At 49.6% G+C, this 17,197-nt stretch overlaps 15 non-coding genes across 15 annotated transcripts; all 15 read right to left on the reverse strand.

Annotated features, from left to right (window-relative positions):
- Positions 1 to 661: 661 nt before the first annotated feature.
- On the reverse strand, positions 662 to 780 carry LOC126442824 (5S ribosomal RNA). Its single transcript, XR_007581657.1, has one exon. It is a non-coding gene; the product is annotated as a 5S ribosomal RNA (ribosomal RNA).
- Positions 781 to 1,802: 1,022 nt separating this feature from the next.
- On the reverse strand, positions 1,803 to 1,920 carry LOC126442847 (5S ribosomal RNA). Its single transcript, XR_007581678.1, has one exon. It is a non-coding gene; the product is annotated as a 5S ribosomal RNA (ribosomal RNA).
- Positions 1,921 to 2,945: 1,025 nt separating this feature from the next.
- On the reverse strand, positions 2,946 to 3,063 carry LOC126442846 (5S ribosomal RNA). The gene has a single exon (XR_007581677.1). It is a non-coding gene; the product is annotated as a 5S ribosomal RNA (ribosomal RNA).
- A 1,025-nt stretch (positions 3,064 to 4,088) lies between these two features.
- LOC126442836 (5S ribosomal RNA) lies at positions 4,089 to 4,207 on the reverse strand. The gene has a single exon (XR_007581668.1). It is a non-coding gene; the product is annotated as a 5S ribosomal RNA (ribosomal RNA).
- A 1,024-nt stretch (positions 4,208 to 5,231) lies between these two features.
- LOC126442848 (5S ribosomal RNA) lies at positions 5,232 to 5,350 on the reverse strand. The gene has a single exon (XR_007581679.1). It is a non-coding gene; the product is annotated as a 5S ribosomal RNA (ribosomal RNA).
- Positions 5,351 to 6,376: 1,026 nt separating this feature from the next.
- Positions 6,377 to 6,496, reverse strand: LOC126442844 (5S ribosomal RNA). The gene has a single exon (XR_007581676.1). It is a non-coding gene; the product is annotated as a 5S ribosomal RNA (ribosomal RNA).
- A 1,027-nt stretch (positions 6,497 to 7,523) lies between these two features.
- On the reverse strand, positions 7,524 to 7,642 carry LOC126442850 (5S ribosomal RNA). Its single transcript, XR_007581681.1, has one exon. It is a non-coding gene; the product is annotated as a 5S ribosomal RNA (ribosomal RNA).
- A 1,026-nt stretch (positions 7,643 to 8,668) lies between these two features.
- On the reverse strand, positions 8,669 to 8,788 carry LOC126442849 (5S ribosomal RNA). Its single transcript, XR_007581680.1, has one exon. It is a non-coding gene; the product is annotated as a 5S ribosomal RNA (ribosomal RNA).
- A 1,026-nt stretch (positions 8,789 to 9,814) lies between these two features.
- LOC126442851 (5S ribosomal RNA) lies at positions 9,815 to 9,933 on the reverse strand. The gene has a single exon (XR_007581682.1). It is a non-coding gene; the product is annotated as a 5S ribosomal RNA (ribosomal RNA).
- Positions 9,934 to 10,958: 1,025 nt separating this feature from the next.
- LOC126442825 (5S ribosomal RNA) lies at positions 10,959 to 11,077 on the reverse strand. Its single transcript, XR_007581658.1, has one exon. It is a non-coding gene; the product is annotated as a 5S ribosomal RNA (ribosomal RNA).
- Positions 11,078 to 12,102: 1,025 nt separating this feature from the next.
- On the reverse strand, positions 12,103 to 12,221 carry LOC126442826 (5S ribosomal RNA). The gene has a single exon (XR_007581659.1). It is a non-coding gene; the product is annotated as a 5S ribosomal RNA (ribosomal RNA).
- Positions 12,222 to 13,246: 1,025 nt separating this feature from the next.
- On the reverse strand, positions 13,247 to 13,365 carry LOC126442827 (5S ribosomal RNA). Its single transcript, XR_007581660.1, has one exon. It is a non-coding gene; the product is annotated as a 5S ribosomal RNA (ribosomal RNA).
- A 1,026-nt stretch (positions 13,366 to 14,391) lies between these two features.
- LOC126442828 (5S ribosomal RNA) lies at positions 14,392 to 14,510 on the reverse strand. The gene has a single exon (XR_007581661.1). It is a non-coding gene; the product is annotated as a 5S ribosomal RNA (ribosomal RNA).
- Positions 14,511 to 15,537: 1,027 nt separating this feature from the next.
- Positions 15,538 to 15,656, reverse strand: LOC126442829 (5S ribosomal RNA). Its single transcript, XR_007581662.1, has one exon. It is a non-coding gene; the product is annotated as a 5S ribosomal RNA (ribosomal RNA).
- A 1,025-nt stretch (positions 15,657 to 16,681) lies between these two features.
- On the reverse strand, positions 16,682 to 16,800 carry LOC126442830 (5S ribosomal RNA). Its single transcript, XR_007581663.1, has one exon. It is a non-coding gene; the product is annotated as a 5S ribosomal RNA (ribosomal RNA).
- Positions 16,801 to 17,197: the final 397 nt, after the last annotated feature.

Here is a 17,197-nt window from a genome sequence, read left to right on the forward strand (position 1 = left end):
TTGCACCTCCTGTCATCCGCTTGGCGCGTGCAGCCTTCGACACTCGCGGAAGACGCATCTTGTTCCTGGTGTCCAGCGCAGGAGGGCTGGCGCGCGGCCGACCGGCGTAAGGCTGTGCGGGTGTGGCAGTGTCTTGTTGGAGGGCGCCACTGCTGGCGATGTGAGCTTCCTCGCCTCGCCTCGCCTCGCCTCGCCTCAGACGAGGTGTTTGCGTAATTTGCAGTGCATTTCGCACCATTCCTGTCCCTGTCCCCGTCCCGACTTGTCCCGACTTTGCTCGACTGCCGCTCGCTGCCGCCTCGGGTCGTGGCCCATATAACAGCGCAAGCACAAGAAACGTCTGCAGGAGATGAGGAGACGAGACGAGACGACTAAAGAATAAATTTATAATTACATATCGAAGTAGGAATTGTACACCGCTACACAACAACAGGCCCTGACGTATTTCAGAACACATCTGCCGATTCGTACTGTTTTGTCGTTTTCAAAGACTTCCTGGCGAACTTGGTTAGCACATTCTCCCTCAAACTGAGATATTTACTGCAATTTCGGCACCTTATGGTCATTACAGTAGATTAAAATGGCTTAAGCAAGAATCTTTGTCACAACAGAACGGTGGTATGGAAAGAGGGCGGTATAAAAAAAAAAGTAAATGAAAGGGAGCCAACAGCACGTGGTGTTCCCAGGTGGTCACCCATCCAAGTACTAACCACGCCCGATGTTGTTTAACTTCGGTGATCGGACGAGAACCGGTGTATTCAACATGGTATGGCCGTTGGCGGCCCATATAATGTAGGCGCATGGAAGAATTCGCATTCGGTTCTTATCCCAACACACACAAAATCATACTTTTCGGTCGAAAGCAGCCGCATTTTTTTTTATTGACAATTCGTCACGTTAGCGCGAACGCAATCCTGAGATCCAAAACTTATGAGCCGGAAGGACGCGCTTCGTGTATTTTTTTTTTTTTTGGAGATTTATGAATTTATTTATTAACATTACATCGTTACAAGCTAACAACTTTACAACATAAAACACGAACAGAATTGTAATTGTAAGCACTTCCTTCCGCAATCCGACGTGCCAGCAGAGCGACTGCCGAATTAGCGGGCGCGCCGCCGTGTGTGTGAGACGCGCAGCTTCTCGTTGCACCTCCTGTCATCCGCTTGGCGCGTGCAGCCTTCGACACTCGCGGAAGACGCATCTTGTTCCTGGTGTCCAGCGCAGGAGGGCTGGCGCGCGGCGACCGGCGTAAGGCCTGTGCGGGGTGTGGCAGTGTCTTGTTGGAGGGCGCACTGCTGGCGATGTGAGCTTCCTCGCCTCGCCTCGCCTCGCCTCGCCTCAGACGAGGTGTTTGCGTAATTTGCAGTGCATTCGCACCATTCCTGTCCCTGTCCCCGTCCCGACTTGTCCCGACTTTGCTCGACTGCCGCTCGCTGCCGCTCGGGTCGTGGCCCATATAACAGCGCAAGCACAAGAAACGTCTGCAGGAGATGAGGAGACGAGACGAGACGACTAAAGAATAAATTTATAATTACATATCGAAGTAGGAATTGTACACCGCTACACAACAACAGGCCCTGACGTATTTCAGAACACATCTGCCGATTCGTACTGTTTTGTCGTTTTCAAAGACTTCCTGGCGAACTTGGTTAGCACATTCTCCTCAAACTGAGATATTTACTGCAATTTCGCACCTTATGGTCATTACAGTAGATTAAAATGCTTAAGCAAGAATCTTTGTCACAACAGAACGGTGGTATGGAAAGAGGGCGGTATAAAAAAAAAAGTAAATGAAAGGGAGCCAACAGCACGTGGTGTTCCAGGTGGTCACCCATCCAAGTACTAACCACGCCCGATGTTGTTTAACTTCGGTGATCGGACGAGAACCGGTGTATTCAACATGGTATGGCCGTTGGCGCCCATATAATGTAGGCGCATGGAAGAATTCGCATTCGGTTCTTATCCCAACACACACAAAATCATACTTTTCGGTCGAAAGCAGCCGCATTTTTTTTTATTGACAATTCGTCACGTTAGCGCGAACGCAATCCTGAGATCCAAAACTTATGAGCCGGAAGGACGCGCTTCGTGTATTTTTTTTTTTTTTTGGAGATTTATGAATTTATTTATTAACATTACATCGTTACAAGCTAACAACTTTACAACATAAAACACGAACAGAATTGTAATTGTAAGCACTTCCTTCCGCAATCCGACGTGCCAGCAGAGCGACTGCCGAATTAGCGGGCGCGCCGCCGTGTGTGTGAGACGCGCAGCTTCTCGTTGCACCTCCTGTCATCCGCTTGGCGCGTGCAGCCTTCGACACTCGCGGAAGACGCATCTTGTTCCTGGTGTCCAGCGCAGGAGGGCTGGCGCGCGGCCGACCGGCGTAAGGCCTGTGCGGGGTGTGGCAGTGTCTTGTTGGAGGGCGCCACTGCTGGCGATGTGAGCTTCCTCGCCTCGCCTCGCCTCGCCTCGCCTCAGACGAGGTGTTTGCGTAATTTGCAGTGCATTCGCACCATTCCTGTCCCTGTCCCCGTCCCGACTTGTCCCGACTTTGCTCGACTGCCGCTCGCTGCCGCTCGGGTCGTGGCCCATATAACAGCGCAAGCACAAGAAACGTCTGCAGGAGATGAGGAGACGAGACGAGACGACTAAAGAATAAATTTATAATTACATATCGAAGTAGGAATTGTACACCGCTACACAACAACAGGCCCTGACGTATTTCAGAACACATCTGCCGATTCGTACTGTTTTGTCGTTTTCAAAGACTTCCTGGCGAACTTGGTTAGCACATTCTCCCTCAAACTGAGATATTTACTGCAATTTCGCACCTTATGGTCATTACAGTAGATTAAAATGCTTAAGCAAGAATCTTTGTCACAACAGAACGGTGGTATGGAAAGAGGGCGGTATAAAAAAAAAAGTAAATGAAAGGGAGCCAACAGCACGTGGTGTTCCCAGGTGGTCACCCATCCAAGTACTAACCACGCCCGATGTTGTTTACTTCGGTGATCGGACGAGAACCGGTGTATTCAACATGGTATGGCCGTTGGCGCCCATATAATGTAGGCGCATGGAAGAATTCGCATTCGGTTCTTATCCCAACACACACAAAATCATACTTTTCGGTCGAAAGCAGCCGCATTTTTTTTTATTGACAATTCGTCACGTTAGCGCGAACGCAATCCTGAGATCCAAAACTTATGAGCCGGAAGGACGCGCTTCGTGTATTTTTTTTTTTTTTTGGAGGATTTATGAATTTATTTATTAACATTACATCGTTACAAGCTAACAACTTTACAACATAAAACACGAACAGAATTGTAATTGTAAGCACTTCCTTCCGCAATCCGACGTGCCAGCAGAGCGACTGCCGAATTAGCGGGCGCGCCGCCGTGTGTGTGAGACGCGCAGCTTCTCGTTGCACCTCCTGTCATCCGCTTGGCGCGTGCAGCCTTCGACACTCGCGGAAGACGCATCTTGTTCCTGGTGTCCAGCGCAGGAGGCTGGCGCGCGGCCGACCGGCGTAAGGCCTGTGCGGGGTGTGGCAGTGTCTTGTTGGAGGGCGCCACTGCTGGCGATGTGAGCTTCCTCGCCTCGCCTCGCCTCGCCTCGCCTCAGACGAGGTGTTTGCGTAATTTGCAGTGCATTCGCACCATTCCTGTCCCTGTCCCCGTCCCGACTTGTCCCGACTTTGCTCGACTGCCGCTCGCTGCCGCTCGGGTCGTGGCCCATATAACAGACGCAAGCACAAGAAACGTCTGCAGGAGATGAGGAGACGAGACGAGACGACTAAAGAATAAATTTATAATTACATATCGAAGTAGGAATTGTACACCGCTACACAACAACAGGCCCTGACGTATTTCAGAACACATCTGCCGATTCGTACTGTTTTGTCGTTTTCAAAGACTTCCTGGCGAACTTGTTAGCACATTCTCCCTCAAACTGAGATATTTACTGCAATTTCGCACCTTATGGTCATTACAGTAGATTAAAATGCTTAAGCAAGAATCTTTGTCACAACAGAACGGTGGTATGGAAAGAGGGCGGTATAAAAAAAAAAGTAAATGAAAGGGAGCCAACAGCACGTGGTGTTCCCAGGTGGTCACCCATCCAAGTACTAACCACGCCCGATGTTGTTTAACTTCGGTGATCGGACGAGAACCGGTGTATTCAACATGGTATGGCCGTTGGCGCCCATATAATGTAGGCGCATGGAAGAATTCGCATTCGGTTCTTATCCCAACACACACAAAATCATACTTTTCGGTCGAAAGCAGCCGCATTTTTTTTTATTGACAATTCGTCACGTTAGCGCGAACGCAATCCTGAGATCCAAAACTTATGAGCCGGAAGGACGCGCTTCGTGTATTTTTTTTTTTTTTTGGAGATTTATGAATTTATTTATTAACATTACATCGTTACAAGCTAACAACTTTACAACATAAAACACGAACAGAATTGTAATTGTAAGCACTTCCTTCCGCAATCCGACGTGCCAGCAGAGCGACTGCCGAATTAGCGGGCGCGCCGCCGTGTGTGTGAGACGCGCAGCTTCTCGTTGCACCTCCTGTCATCCGCTTGGCGCGTGCAGCCTTCGACACTCGCGGAAGACGCATCTTGTTCCTGGTGTCCAGCGCAGGAGGGCTGGCGCGCGGCCGACCGGCGTAAGGCCTGTGCGGGGTGTGGCAGTGTCTTGTTGGAGGCGCCACTGCTGGCGATGTGAGCTTCCTCGCCTCGCCTCGCCTCGCCTCGCCTCAGACGAGGTGTTTGCGTAATTTGCAGTGCATTCGCACCATTCCTGTCCCTGTCCCCGTCCCGACTTGTCCCGACTTTGCTCGACTGCCGCTCGCTGCCGCTCGGGTCGTGGCCCATATAACAGCGCAAGCACAAGAAACGTCTGCAGGAGATGAGGAGACGAGACGAGACGACTAAAGAATAAATTTATAATTACATATCGAAGTAGGAATTGTACACCGCTACACAACAACAGGCCCTGACGTATTTCAGAACACATCTGCCGATTCGTACTGTTTTGTCGTTTTCAAAGACTTCCTGGCGAACTTGGTTAGCACATTCTCCCTCAAACTGAGATATTTACTGCAATTTCGCACCTTATGGTCATTACAGTAGATTAAAATGCTTAAGCAAGAATCTTTGTCACAACAGAACGGTGGTATGGAAAGAGGGCGGTATAAAAAAAAAAGTAAATGAAAGGGAGCCAACAGCACGTGGTGTTCCCAGGTGGTCACCCATCCAAGTACTAACCACGCCCGATGTTGTTTAACTTCGGTGATCGGACGAGAACCGGTGTATTCAACATGGTATGGCCGTTGGCGCCCATATAATGTAGGCGCATGGAAGAATTCGCATTCGGTTCTTATCCCAACACACACAAAATCATACTTTTCGGTCGAAAGCAGCCGCATTTTTTTTTATTGACATTCGTCACGTTAGCGCGAACGCAATCCTGAGATCCAAAACTTATGAGCCGGAAGGACGCGCTTCGTGTATTTTTTTTTTTTTTTGGAGATTTATGAATTTATTTATTAACATTACATCGTTACAAGCTAACAACTTTACAACATAAAACACGAACAGAATTGTAATTGTAAGCACTTCCTTCCGCAATCCGACGTGCCAGCAGAGCGACTGCCGAATTAGCGGGCGCGCCGCCGTGTGTGTGAGACGCGCAGCTTCTCGTTGCACCTCCTGTCATCCGCTTGGCGCGTGCAGCCTTCGACACTCGCGGAAGACGCATCTTGTTCCTGGTGTCCAGCGCAGGAGGGCTGGCGCGCGGCCGACCGGCGTAAGGCCTGTGCGGGGTGTGGCAGTGTCTTGTTGGAGGGCGCCACTGCTGGCGATGTGAGCTTCCTCGCCTCGCCTCGCCTCGCCTCGCCTCAGACGAGGTGTTTGCGTAATTTGCAGTGCATTCGCACCATTCCTGTCCCTGTCCCCGTCCCGACTTGTCCCGACTTTGCTCGACTGCCGCTCGCTGCCGCTCGGGTCGTGGCCCATATAACAGCGCAAGCACAAGAAACGTCTGCAGGAGATGAGGAGACGAGACGAGACGACTAAAGAATAAATTTATAATTACATATCGAAGTAGGAATTGTACACCGCTACACAACAACAGGCCCTGACGTATTTCAGAACACATCTGCCGATTCGTACTGTTTTGTCGTTTTCAAAGACTTCCTGGCGAACTTGGTTAGCACATTCTCCCTCAAACTGAGATATTTACTGGCAATTTCGCACCTTATGGTCATTACAGTAGATTAAAATGCTTAAGCAAGAATCTTTGTCACAACAGAACGGTGGTATGGAAAGAGGGCGGTATAAAAAAAAAAAGTAAATGAAAGGGAGCCAACAGCACGTGGTGTTCCCAGGTGGTCACCCATCCAAAGTACTAACCACGCCCGATGTTGTTTAACTTCGGTGATCGGACGAGAACCGGTGTATTCAACATGGTATGGCCGTTGGCGCCCATATAATGTAGGCGCATGGAAGAATTCGCATTCGGTTCTTATCCCAACACACACAAAATCATACTTTTCGGTCGAAAGCAGCCGCATTTTTTTTTATTGACAATTCGTCACGTTAGCGCGAACGCAAATCCTGAGATCCAAAACTTATGAGCCGGAAGGACGCGCTTCGTGTATTTTTTTTTTTTTTTGGAGATTTATGAATTTATTTATTAACATTACATCGTTACAAGCTAACAACTTTACAACATAAAACACGAACAGAATTGTAATTGTAAGCACTTCCTTCCGCAATCCGACGTGCCAGCAGAGCGACTGCCGAATTAGCGGGCGCGCCGCCGTGTGTGTGAGACGCGCAGCTTCTCGTTGCACCTCCTGTCATCCGCTTGGCGCGTGCAGCCTTCGACACTCGCGGAAGACGCATCTTGTTCCTGGTGTCCAGCGCAGGAGGGCTGGCGCGCGGCCGACCGGCGTAAGGCCTGTGCGGGGTGTGGCAGTGTCTTGTTGGAGGGCGCCACTGCTGGCGATGTGAGCTTCCTCGCCTCGCCTCGCCTCGCCTCGCCTCAGACGAGGTGTTTGCGTAATTTGCAGTGCATTCGCACCATTCCTGTCCCTGTCCCCGTCCCGACTTGTCCCGACTTTGCTCGACTGCCGCTCGCTGCCGCTCGGGTCGTGGCCCATATAACAGCGCAAGCACAAGAAACGTCTGCAGGAGATGAGGAGACGAGACGAGACGACTAAAGAATAAATTTATAATTACATATCGAAGTAGGAATTGTACACCGCTACACAACAACAGGCCCTGACGTATTTCAGAACACATCTGCCGATTCGTACTGTTTTGTCGTTTTCAAAGACTTCCTGGCGAACTTGGTTAGCACATTCTCCCTCAAACTGAGATATTTACTGCAATTTCGCACCTTATGGTCATTACAGTAGATTAAAATGCTTAAGCAAGAATCTTTGTCACAACAGAACGGTGGTATGGAAAGAGGGCGGTATAAAAAAAAAAGGTAAATGAAAGGGAGCCAACAGCACGTGGTGTTCCCAGGTGGTCACCCATCCAAGTACTAACCACGCCCGATGTTGTTTAACTTCGGTGATCGGACGAGAACCGGTGTATTCAACATGGTATGGCCGTTGGCGCCCATATAATGTAGGCGCATGGAAGAATTCGCATTCGGTTCTTATCCCAACACACACAAAATCATACTTTTCGGTCGAAAGCAGCCGCATTTTTTTTTATTGACAATTCGTCACGTTAGCGCGAACGCAATCCTGAGATCCAAAACTTATGAGCCGGAAGGACGCGCTTCGTGTATTTTTCTTTTTTTTTTGGAGATTTATGAATTTATTTATTAACATTACATCGTTACAAGCTAACAACTTTACAACATAAAACACGAACAGAATTGTAATTGTAAGCACTTCCTTCCGCAATCCGACGTGCCAGCAGAGCGACTGCCGAATTAGCGGGCGCGCCGCCGTGTGTGTGAGACGCGCAGCTTCTCGTTGCACCTCCTGTCATCCGCTTGGCGCGTGCAGCCTTCGACACTCGCGGAAGACGCATCTTGTTCCTGGTGTCCAGCGCAGGAGGGCTGGCGCGCGGCCGACCGGCGTAAGGCCTGTGCGGGGTGTGGCAGTGTCTTGTTGGAGGGCGCCACTGCTGGCGATGTGAGCTTCCTCGCCTCGCCTCGCCTCGCCTCGCCTCAGACGAGGTGTTTGCGTAATTTGCAGTGCATTCGCACCATTCCTGTCCCTGTCCCCGTCCCGACTTGTCCCGACTTTGCTCGACTGCCGCTCGCTGCCGCTCGGGTCGTGGCCCATATAACAGCGCAAGCACAAGAAACGTCTGCAGGAGATGAGGAGACGAGACGAGACGACTAAAGAATAAATTTATAATTACATATCGAAGTAGGAATTGTACACCGCTACACAACAACAGGCCCTGACGTATTTCAGAACACATCTGCCGATTCGTACTGTTTTGTCGTTTTCAAAGACTTCCTGGCGAACTTGGTTAGCACATTCTCCCTCAAACTGAGATATTTACTGCAATTTCGCACCTTATGGTCATTACAGTAGATTAAAATGCTTAAGCAAGAATCTTTGTCACAACAGAACGGTGGTATGGAAAGAGGGCGGTATAAAAAAAAAAGTAAATGAAAGGGAGCCAACAGCACGTGGTGTTCCCAGGTGGTCACCACATCCAAGTACTAACCACGCCCGATGTTGTTTAACTTCGGTGATCGGACGAGAACCGGTGTATTCAACATGGTATGGCCGTTGGCGCCCATATAATGTAGGCGCATGGAAGAATTCGCATTCGGTTCTTATCCCAACACACACAAAATCATACTTTTCGGTCGAAAGCAGCCGCATTTTTTTTTATTGACAATTCGTCACGTTAGCGCGAACGCAATCCTGAGATCCAAAACTTATGAGCCGGAAGGACGCGCTTCGTGTATTTTTTTTTTTTTTTTGGAGATTTATGAATTTATTTATTAACATTACATCGTTACAAGCTAACAACTTTACAACATAAAACACGAACAGAATTGTAATTGTAAGCACTTCCTTCCGCAATCCGACGTGCCAGCAGAGCGACTGCCGAATTAGCGGGCGCGCCGCCGTGTGTGTGAGACGCGCAGCTTCTCGTTGCACCTCCTGTCATCCGCTTGGCGCGTGCAGCCTTCGACACTCGCGGAAGACGCATCTTGTTCCTGGTGTCCAGCGCAGGAGGGCTGGCGCGCGGCCGACCGGCGTAAGGCCTGTGCGGGGTGTGGCAGTGTCTTGTTGGAGGGCGCCACTGCTGGCGATGTGAGCTTCCTCGCCTCGCCTCGCCTCGCCTCGCCTCAGACGAGGTGTTTGCGTAATTTGCAGTGCATTCGCACCATTCCTGTCCCTGTCCCCGTCCCGACTTGTCCCGACTTTGCTCGACTGCCGCTCGCTGCCGCTCGGGTCGTGGCCCATATAACAGCGCAAGCACAAGAAACGTCTGCAGGAGATGAGGAGACGAGACGAGACGACTAAAGAATAAATTTATAATTACATATCGAAGTAGGAATTGTACACCGCTACACAACAACAGGCCCTGACGTATTTCAGAACACATCTGCCGATTCGTACTGTTTTGTCGTTTTCAAAGACTTCCTGGCGAACTTGGTTAGCACATTCTCCCTCAAACTGAGATATTTACTGCAATTTCGCACCTTATGGTCATTACAGTAGATTAAAATGCTTAAGCAAGAATCTTTGTCACAACAGAACGGTGGTATGGAAAGAGGGCGGTATAAAAAAAAAAGTAAATGAAAGGGAGCCAACAGCACGTGGTGTTCCCAGGTGGTCACCCATCCAAGTACTAACCACGCCCGATGTTGTTTAACTTCGGTGATCGGACGAGAACCGGTGTATTCAACATGGTATGGCCGTTGGCGCCCATATAATGTAGGCGCATGGAAGAATTCGCATTCGGTTCTTATCCCAACACACACAAAATCATACTTTTCGGTCGAAAGCAGCCGCATTTTTTTTTATTGACAATTCGTCACGTTAGCGCGAACGCAATCCTGAGATCCAAAACTTATGAGCCGGAAGGACGCGCTTCGTGTATTTTTTTTTTTTTTTGGAGATTTATGAATTTATTTATTAACATTACATCGTTACAAGCTAACAACTTTACAACATAAAACACGAACAGAATTGTAATTGTAAGCACTTCCTTCCGCAATCCGACGTGCCAGCAGAGCGACTGCCGAATTAGCGGGCGCGCCGCCGTGTGTGTGAGACGCGCAGCTTCTCGTTGCACCTCCTGTCATCCGCTTGGCGCGTGCAGCCTTCGACACTCGCGGAAGACGCATCTTGTTCCTGGTGTCCAGCGCAGGAGGGCTGGCGCGCGGCCGACCGGCGTAAGGCCTGTGCGGGGTGTGGCAGTGTCTTGTTGGAGGGCGCCACTGCTGGCGATGTGAGCTTCCTCGCCTCGCCTCGCCTCGCCTCGCCTCAGACGAGGTGTTTGCGTAATTTGCAGTGCATTCGCACCATTCCTGTCCCTGTCCCCGTCCCGACTTGTCCCGACTTTGCTCGACTGCCGCTCGCTGCCGCTCGGGTCGTGGCCCATATAACAGCGCAAGCACAAGAAACGTCTGCAGGAGATGAGGAGACGAGACGAGACGACTAAAGAATAAATTTATAATTACATATCGAAGTAGGAATTGTACACCGCTACACAACAACAGGCCCTGACGTATTTCAGAACACATCTGCCGATTCGTACTGTTTTGTCGTTTTCAAAGACTTCCTGGCGAACTTGGTTAGCACATTCTCCCTCAAACTGAGATATTTACTGCAATTTCGCACCTTATGGTCATTACAGTAGATTAAAATGCTTAAGCAAGAATCTTTGTCACAACAGAACGGTGGTATGGAAAGAGGGCGGTATAAAAAAAAAAGTAAATGAAAGGGAGCCAACAGCACGTGGTGTTCCCAGGTGGTCACCCATCCAAGTACTAACCACGCCCGATGTTGTTTAACTTCGGTGATCGGACGAGAACCGGTGTATTCAACATGGTATGGCCGTTGGCGCCCATATAATGTAGGCGCATGGAAGAATTCGCATTCGGTTCTTATCCCAACACACACAAAATCATACTTTTCGGTCGAAAGCAGCCGCATTTTTTTTTATTGACAATTCGTCACGTTAGCGCGAACGCAATCCTGAGATCCAAAACTTATGAGCCGGAAGGACGCGCTTCGTGTATTTTTTTTTTTTTTTGGAGATTTATGAATTTATTTATTAACATTACATCGTTACAAGCTAACAACTTTACAACATAAAACACGAACAGAATTGTAATTGTAAGCACTTCCTTCCGCAATCCGACGTGCCAGCAGAGCGACTGCCGAATTAGCGGGCGCGCCGCCGTGTGTGTGAGACGCGCAGCTTCTCGTTGCACCTCCTGTCATCCGCTTGGCGCGTGCAGCCTTCGACACTCGCGGAAGACGCATCTTGTTCCTGGTGTCCAGCGCAGGAGGGCTGGCGCGCGGCCGACCGGCGTAAGGCCTGTGCGGGGTGTGGCAGTGTCTTGTTGGAGGGCGCCACTGCTGGCGATGTGAGCTTCCTCGCCTCGCCTCGCCTCGCCTCGCCTCAGACGAGGTGTTTGCGTAATTTGCAGTGCATTCGCACCATTCCTGTCCCTGTCCCCGTCCCGACTTGTCCCGACTTTGCTCGACTGCCGCTCGCTGCCGCTCGGGTCGTGGCCCATATAACAGCGCAAGCACAAGAAACGTCTGCAGGAGATGAGGAGACGAGACGAGACGACTAAAGAATAAATTTATAATTACATATCGAAGTAGGAATTGTACACCGCTACACAACAACAGGCCCTGACGTATTTCAGAACACATCTGCCGATTCGTACTGTTTTGTCGTTTTCAAAGACTTCCTGGCGAACTTGGTTAGCACATTCTCCCTCAAACTGAGATATTTACTGCAATTTCGCACCTTATGGTCATTACAGTAGATTAAAATGCTTAAGCAAGAATCTTTGTCACAACAGAACGGTGGTATGGAAAGAGGGCGGTATAAAAAAAAAAGTAAATGAAAGGGAGCCAACAGCACGTGGTGTTCCCAGGTGGTCACCCATCCAAGTACTAACCACGCCCGATGTTGTTTAACTTCGGTGATCGGACGAGAACCGGTGTATTCAACATGGTATGGCCGTTGGCGCCCATATAATGTAGGCGCATGGAAGAATTCGCATTCGGTTCTTATCCCAACACACACAAAATCATACTTTTCGGTCGAAAGCAGCCGCATTTTTTTTTATTGACAATTCGTCACGTTAGCGCGAACGCAATCCTGAGATCCAAAACTTATGAGCCGGAAGGACGCGCTTCGTGTATTTTTTTTTTTTTTTGGAGATTTATGAATTTATTTATTAACATTACATCGTTACAAGCTAACAACTTTACAACATAAAACACGAACAGAATTGTAATTGTAAGCACTTCCTTCCGCAATCCGACGTGCCAGCAGAGCGACTGCCGAATTAGCGGGCGCGCCGCCGTGTGTGTGAGACGCGCAGCTTCTCGTTGCACCTCCTGTCATCCGCTTGGCGCGTGCAGCCTTCGACACTCGCGGAAGACGCATCTTGTTCCTGGTGTCCAGCGCAGGAGGGCTGGCGCGCGGCCGACCGGCGTAAGGCCTGTGCGGGGTGTGGCAGTGTCTTGTTGGAGGGCGCCACTGCTGGCGATGTGAGCTTCCTCGCCTCGCCTCGCCTCGCCTCGCCTCAGACGAGGTGTTTGCGTAATTTGCAGTGCATTCGCACCATTCCTGTCCCTGTCCCCGTCCCGACTTGTCCCGACTTTGCTCGACTGCCGCTCGCTGCCGCTCGGGTCGTGGCCCATATAACAGCGCAAGCACAAGAAACGTCTGCAGGAGATGAGGAGACGAGACGAGACGACTAAAGAATAAATTTATAATTACATATCGAAGTAGGAATTGTACACCGCTACACAACAACAGGCCCTGACGTATTTCAGAACACATCTGCCGATTCGTACTGTTTTGTCGTTTTCAAAGACTTCCTGGCGAACTTGGTTAGCACATTCTCCCTCAAACTGAGATATTTACTGCAATTTCGCACCTTATGGTCATTACAGTAGATTAAAATGCTTAAGCAAGAATCTTTGTCACAACAGAACGGTGGTATGGAAAGAGGGCGGTATAAAAAAAAAAGTAAATGAAAGGGAGCCAACAGCACGTGGTGTTCCCAGGTGGTCACCCATCCAAGTACTAACCACGCCCGATGTTGTTTAACTTCGGTGATCGGACGAGAACCGGTGTATTCAACATGGTATGGCCGTTGGCGCCCATATAATGTAGGCGCATGGAAGAATTCGCATTCGGTTCTTATCCCAACACACACAAAATCATACTTTTCGGTCGAAAGCAGCCGCATTTTTTTTTATTGACAATTCGTCACGTTAGCGCGAACGCAATCCTGAGATCCAAAACTTATGAGCCGGAAGGACGCGCTTCGTGTATTTTTTTTTTTTTTTTGGAGATTTATGAATTTATTTATTAACATTACATCGTTACAAGCTAACAACTTTACAACATAAAACACGAACAGAATTGTAATTGTAAGCACTTCCTTCCGCAATCCGACGTGCCAGCAGAGCGACTGCCGAATTAGCGGGCGCGCCGCCGTGTGTGTGAGACGCGCAGCTTCTCGTTGCACCTCCTGTCATCCGCTTGGCGCGTGCAGCCTTCGACACTCGCGGAAGACGCATCTTGTTCCTGGTGTCCAGCGCAGGAGGGCTGGCGCGCGGCCGACCGGCGTAAGGCCTGTGCGGGGTGTGGCAGTGTCTTGTTGGAGGGCGCCACTGCTGGCGATGTGAGCTTCCTCGCCTCGCCTCGCCTCGCCTCGCCTCAGACGAGGTGTTTGCGTAATTTGCAGTGCATTCGCACCATTCCTGTCCCTGTCCCCGTCCCGACTTGTCCCGACTTTGCTCGACTGCCGCTCGCTGCCGCTCGGGTCGTGGCCCATATAACAGCGCAAGCACAAGAAACGTCTGCAGGAGATGAGGAGACGAGACGAGACGACTAAAGAATAAATTTATAATTACATATCGAAGTAGGAATTGTACACCGCTACACAACAACAGGCCCTGACGTATTTCAGAACACATCTGCCGATTCGTACTGTTTTGTCGTTTTCAAAGACTTCCTGGCGAACTTGGTTAGCACATTCTCCCTCAAACTGAGATATTTACTGCAATTTCGCACCTTATGGTCATTACAGTAGATTAAAATGCTTAAGCAAGAATCTTTGTCACAACAGAACGGTGGTATGGAAAGAGGGCGGTATAAAAAAAAAAGTAAATGAAAGGGAGCCAACAGCACGTGGTGTTCCCAGGTGGTCACCCATCCAAGTACTAACCACGCCCGATGTTGTTTAACTTCGGTGATCGGACGAGAACCGGTGTATTCAACATGGTATGGCCGTTGGCGCCCATATAATGTAGGCGCATGGAAGAATTCGCATTCGGTTCTTATCCCAACACACACAAAATCATACTTTTCGGTCGAAAGCAGCCGCATTTTTTTTTATTGACAATTCGTCACGTTAGCGCGAACGCAATCCTGAGATCCAAAACTTATGAGCCGGAAGGACGCGCTTCGTGTATTTTTTTTTTTTTTTTGGAGATTTATGAATTTATTTATTAACATTACATCGTTACAAGCTAACAACTTTACAACATAAAACACGAACAGAATTGTAATTGTAAGCACTTCCTTCCGCAATCCGACGTGCCAGCAGAGCGACTGCCGAATTAGCGGGCGCGCCGCCGTGTGTGTGAGACGCGCAGCTTCTCGTTGCACCTCCTGTCATCCGCTTGGCGCGTGCAGCCTTCGACACTCGCGGAAGACGCATCTTGTTCCTGGTGTCCAGCGCAGGAGGGCTGGCGCGCGGCCGACCGGCGTAAGGCCTGTGCGGGGTGTGGCAGTGTCTTGTTGGAGGGCGCCACTGCTGGCGATGTGAGCTTCCTCGCCTCGCCTCGCCTCGCCTCGCCTCAGACGAGGTGTTTGCGTAATTTGCAGTGCATTCGCACCATTCCTGTCCCTGTCCCCGTCCCGACTTGTCCCGACTTTGCTCGACTGCCGCTCGCTGCCGCTCGGGTCGTGGCCCATATAACAGCGCAAGCACAAGAAACGTCTGCAGGAGATGAGGAGACGAGACGAGACGACTAAAGAATAAATTTATAATTACATATCGAAGTAGGAATTGTACACCGCTACACAACAACAGGCCCTGACGTATTTCAGAACACATCTGCCCGATTCGTACTGTTTTGTCGTTTTCAAAGACTTCCTGGCGAACTTGGTTAGCACATTCTCCCTCAAACTGAGATATTTACTGCAATTTCGCACCTTATGGTCATTACAGTAGATTAAAATGCTTAAGCAAGAATCTTTGTCACAACAGAACGGTGGTATGGAAAGAGGGCGGTATAAAAAAAAAAGTAAATGAAAGGGAGCCAACAGCACGTGGTGTTCCCAGGTGGTCACCCATCCAAGTACTAACCACGCCCGATGTTGTTTAACTTCGGTGATCGGACGAGAACCGGTGTATTCAACATGGTATGGCCGTTGGCGCCCATATAATGTAGGCGCATGGAAGAATTCGCATTCGGTTCTTATCCCAACACACACAAAATCATACTTTTCGGTCGAAAGCAGCCGCATTTTTTTTTATTGACAATTCGTCACGTTAGCGCGAACGCAATCCTGAGATCCAAAACTTATGAGCCGGAAGGACGCGCTTCGTGTATTTTTTTTTTTTTTTGGAGATTTATGAATTTATTTATTAACATTACATCGTTACAAGCTAACAACTTTACAACATAAAACACGAACAGAATTGTAATTGTAAGCACTTCCTTCCGCAATCCGACGTGCCAGCAGAGCGACTGCCGAATTAGCGGGCGCGCCGCCGTGTGTGTGAGACGCGCAGCTTCTCGTTGCACCTCCTGTCATCCGCTTGGCGCGTGCAGCCTTCGACACTCGCGGAAGACGCATCTTGTTCCTGGTGTCCAGCGCAGGAGGGCTGGCGCGCGGCCGACCGGCGTAAGGCCTGTGCGGGGTGTGGCAGTGTCTTGTTGGAGGGCGCCACTGCTGGCGATGTGAGCTTCCTCGCCTCGCCTCGCCTCGCCTCGCCTCAGACGAGGTGTTTGCGTAATTTGCAGTGCATTCGCACCATTCCTGTCCCTGTCCCCGTCCCGACTTGTCCCGACTTTGCTCGACTGCCGCTCGCTGCCGCTCGGGTCGTGGCCCATATAACAGCGCAAGCACAAGAAACGTCTGCAGGAGATGAGGAGACGAGACGAGACGACTAAAGAATAAATTTATAATTACATATCGAAGTAGGAATTGTACACCGCTACACAACAACAGGCCCTGACGTATTTCAGAACACATCTGCCGATTCGTACTGTTTTGTCGTTTTCAAAGACTTCCTGGCGAACTTGGTTAGCACATTCTCCCTCAAACTGAGATATTTACTGCAATTTCGCACCTTATGGTCATTACAGTAGATTAAAATGCTTAAGCAAGAATCTTTGTCACAACAGAACGGTGGTATGGAAAGAGGGCGGTATAAAAAAAAAAGTAAATGAAAGGGAGCCAACAGCACGTGGTGTTCCCAGGTGGTCACCCATCCAAGTACTAACCACGCCCGATGTTGTTTAACTTCGGTGATCGGACGAGAACCGGTGTATTCAACATGGTATGGCCGTTGGCGCCCATATAATGTAGGCGCATGGAAGAATTCGCATTCGGTTCTTATCCCAACACACACAAAATCATACTTTTCGGTCGAAAGCAGCCGCATTTTTTTTTATTGACAATTCGTCACGTTAGCGCGAACGCAATCCTGAGATCCAAAACTTATGAGCCGGAAGGACGCGCTTCGTGTATTTTTTTTTTTTTTTGGAGATTTATGAATTTATTTATTAACATTACATCGTTACAAGCTAACAACTTTACAACATAAAACACGAACAGAATTGTAATTGTAAGCACTTCCTTCCGCAATCCGACGTGCCAGCAGAGCGACTGCCGAATTAGCGGGCGCGCCGCCGTGTGTGTGAGACGCGCAGCTTCTCGTTGCACCTCCTGTCATCCGCTTGGCGCGTGC

The sequence above is a fragment of the Schistocerca serialis genome, unplaced genomic scaffold, assembly GCF_023864345.2.
Source record: "Schistocerca serialis cubense isolate TAMUIC-IGC-003099 unplaced genomic scaffold, iqSchSeri2.2 HiC_scaffold_1410, whole genome shotgun sequence".
NCBI classification, from domain to species: Eukaryota; Metazoa; Arthropoda; class Insecta; order Orthoptera; family Acrididae; genus Schistocerca; species Schistocerca serialis.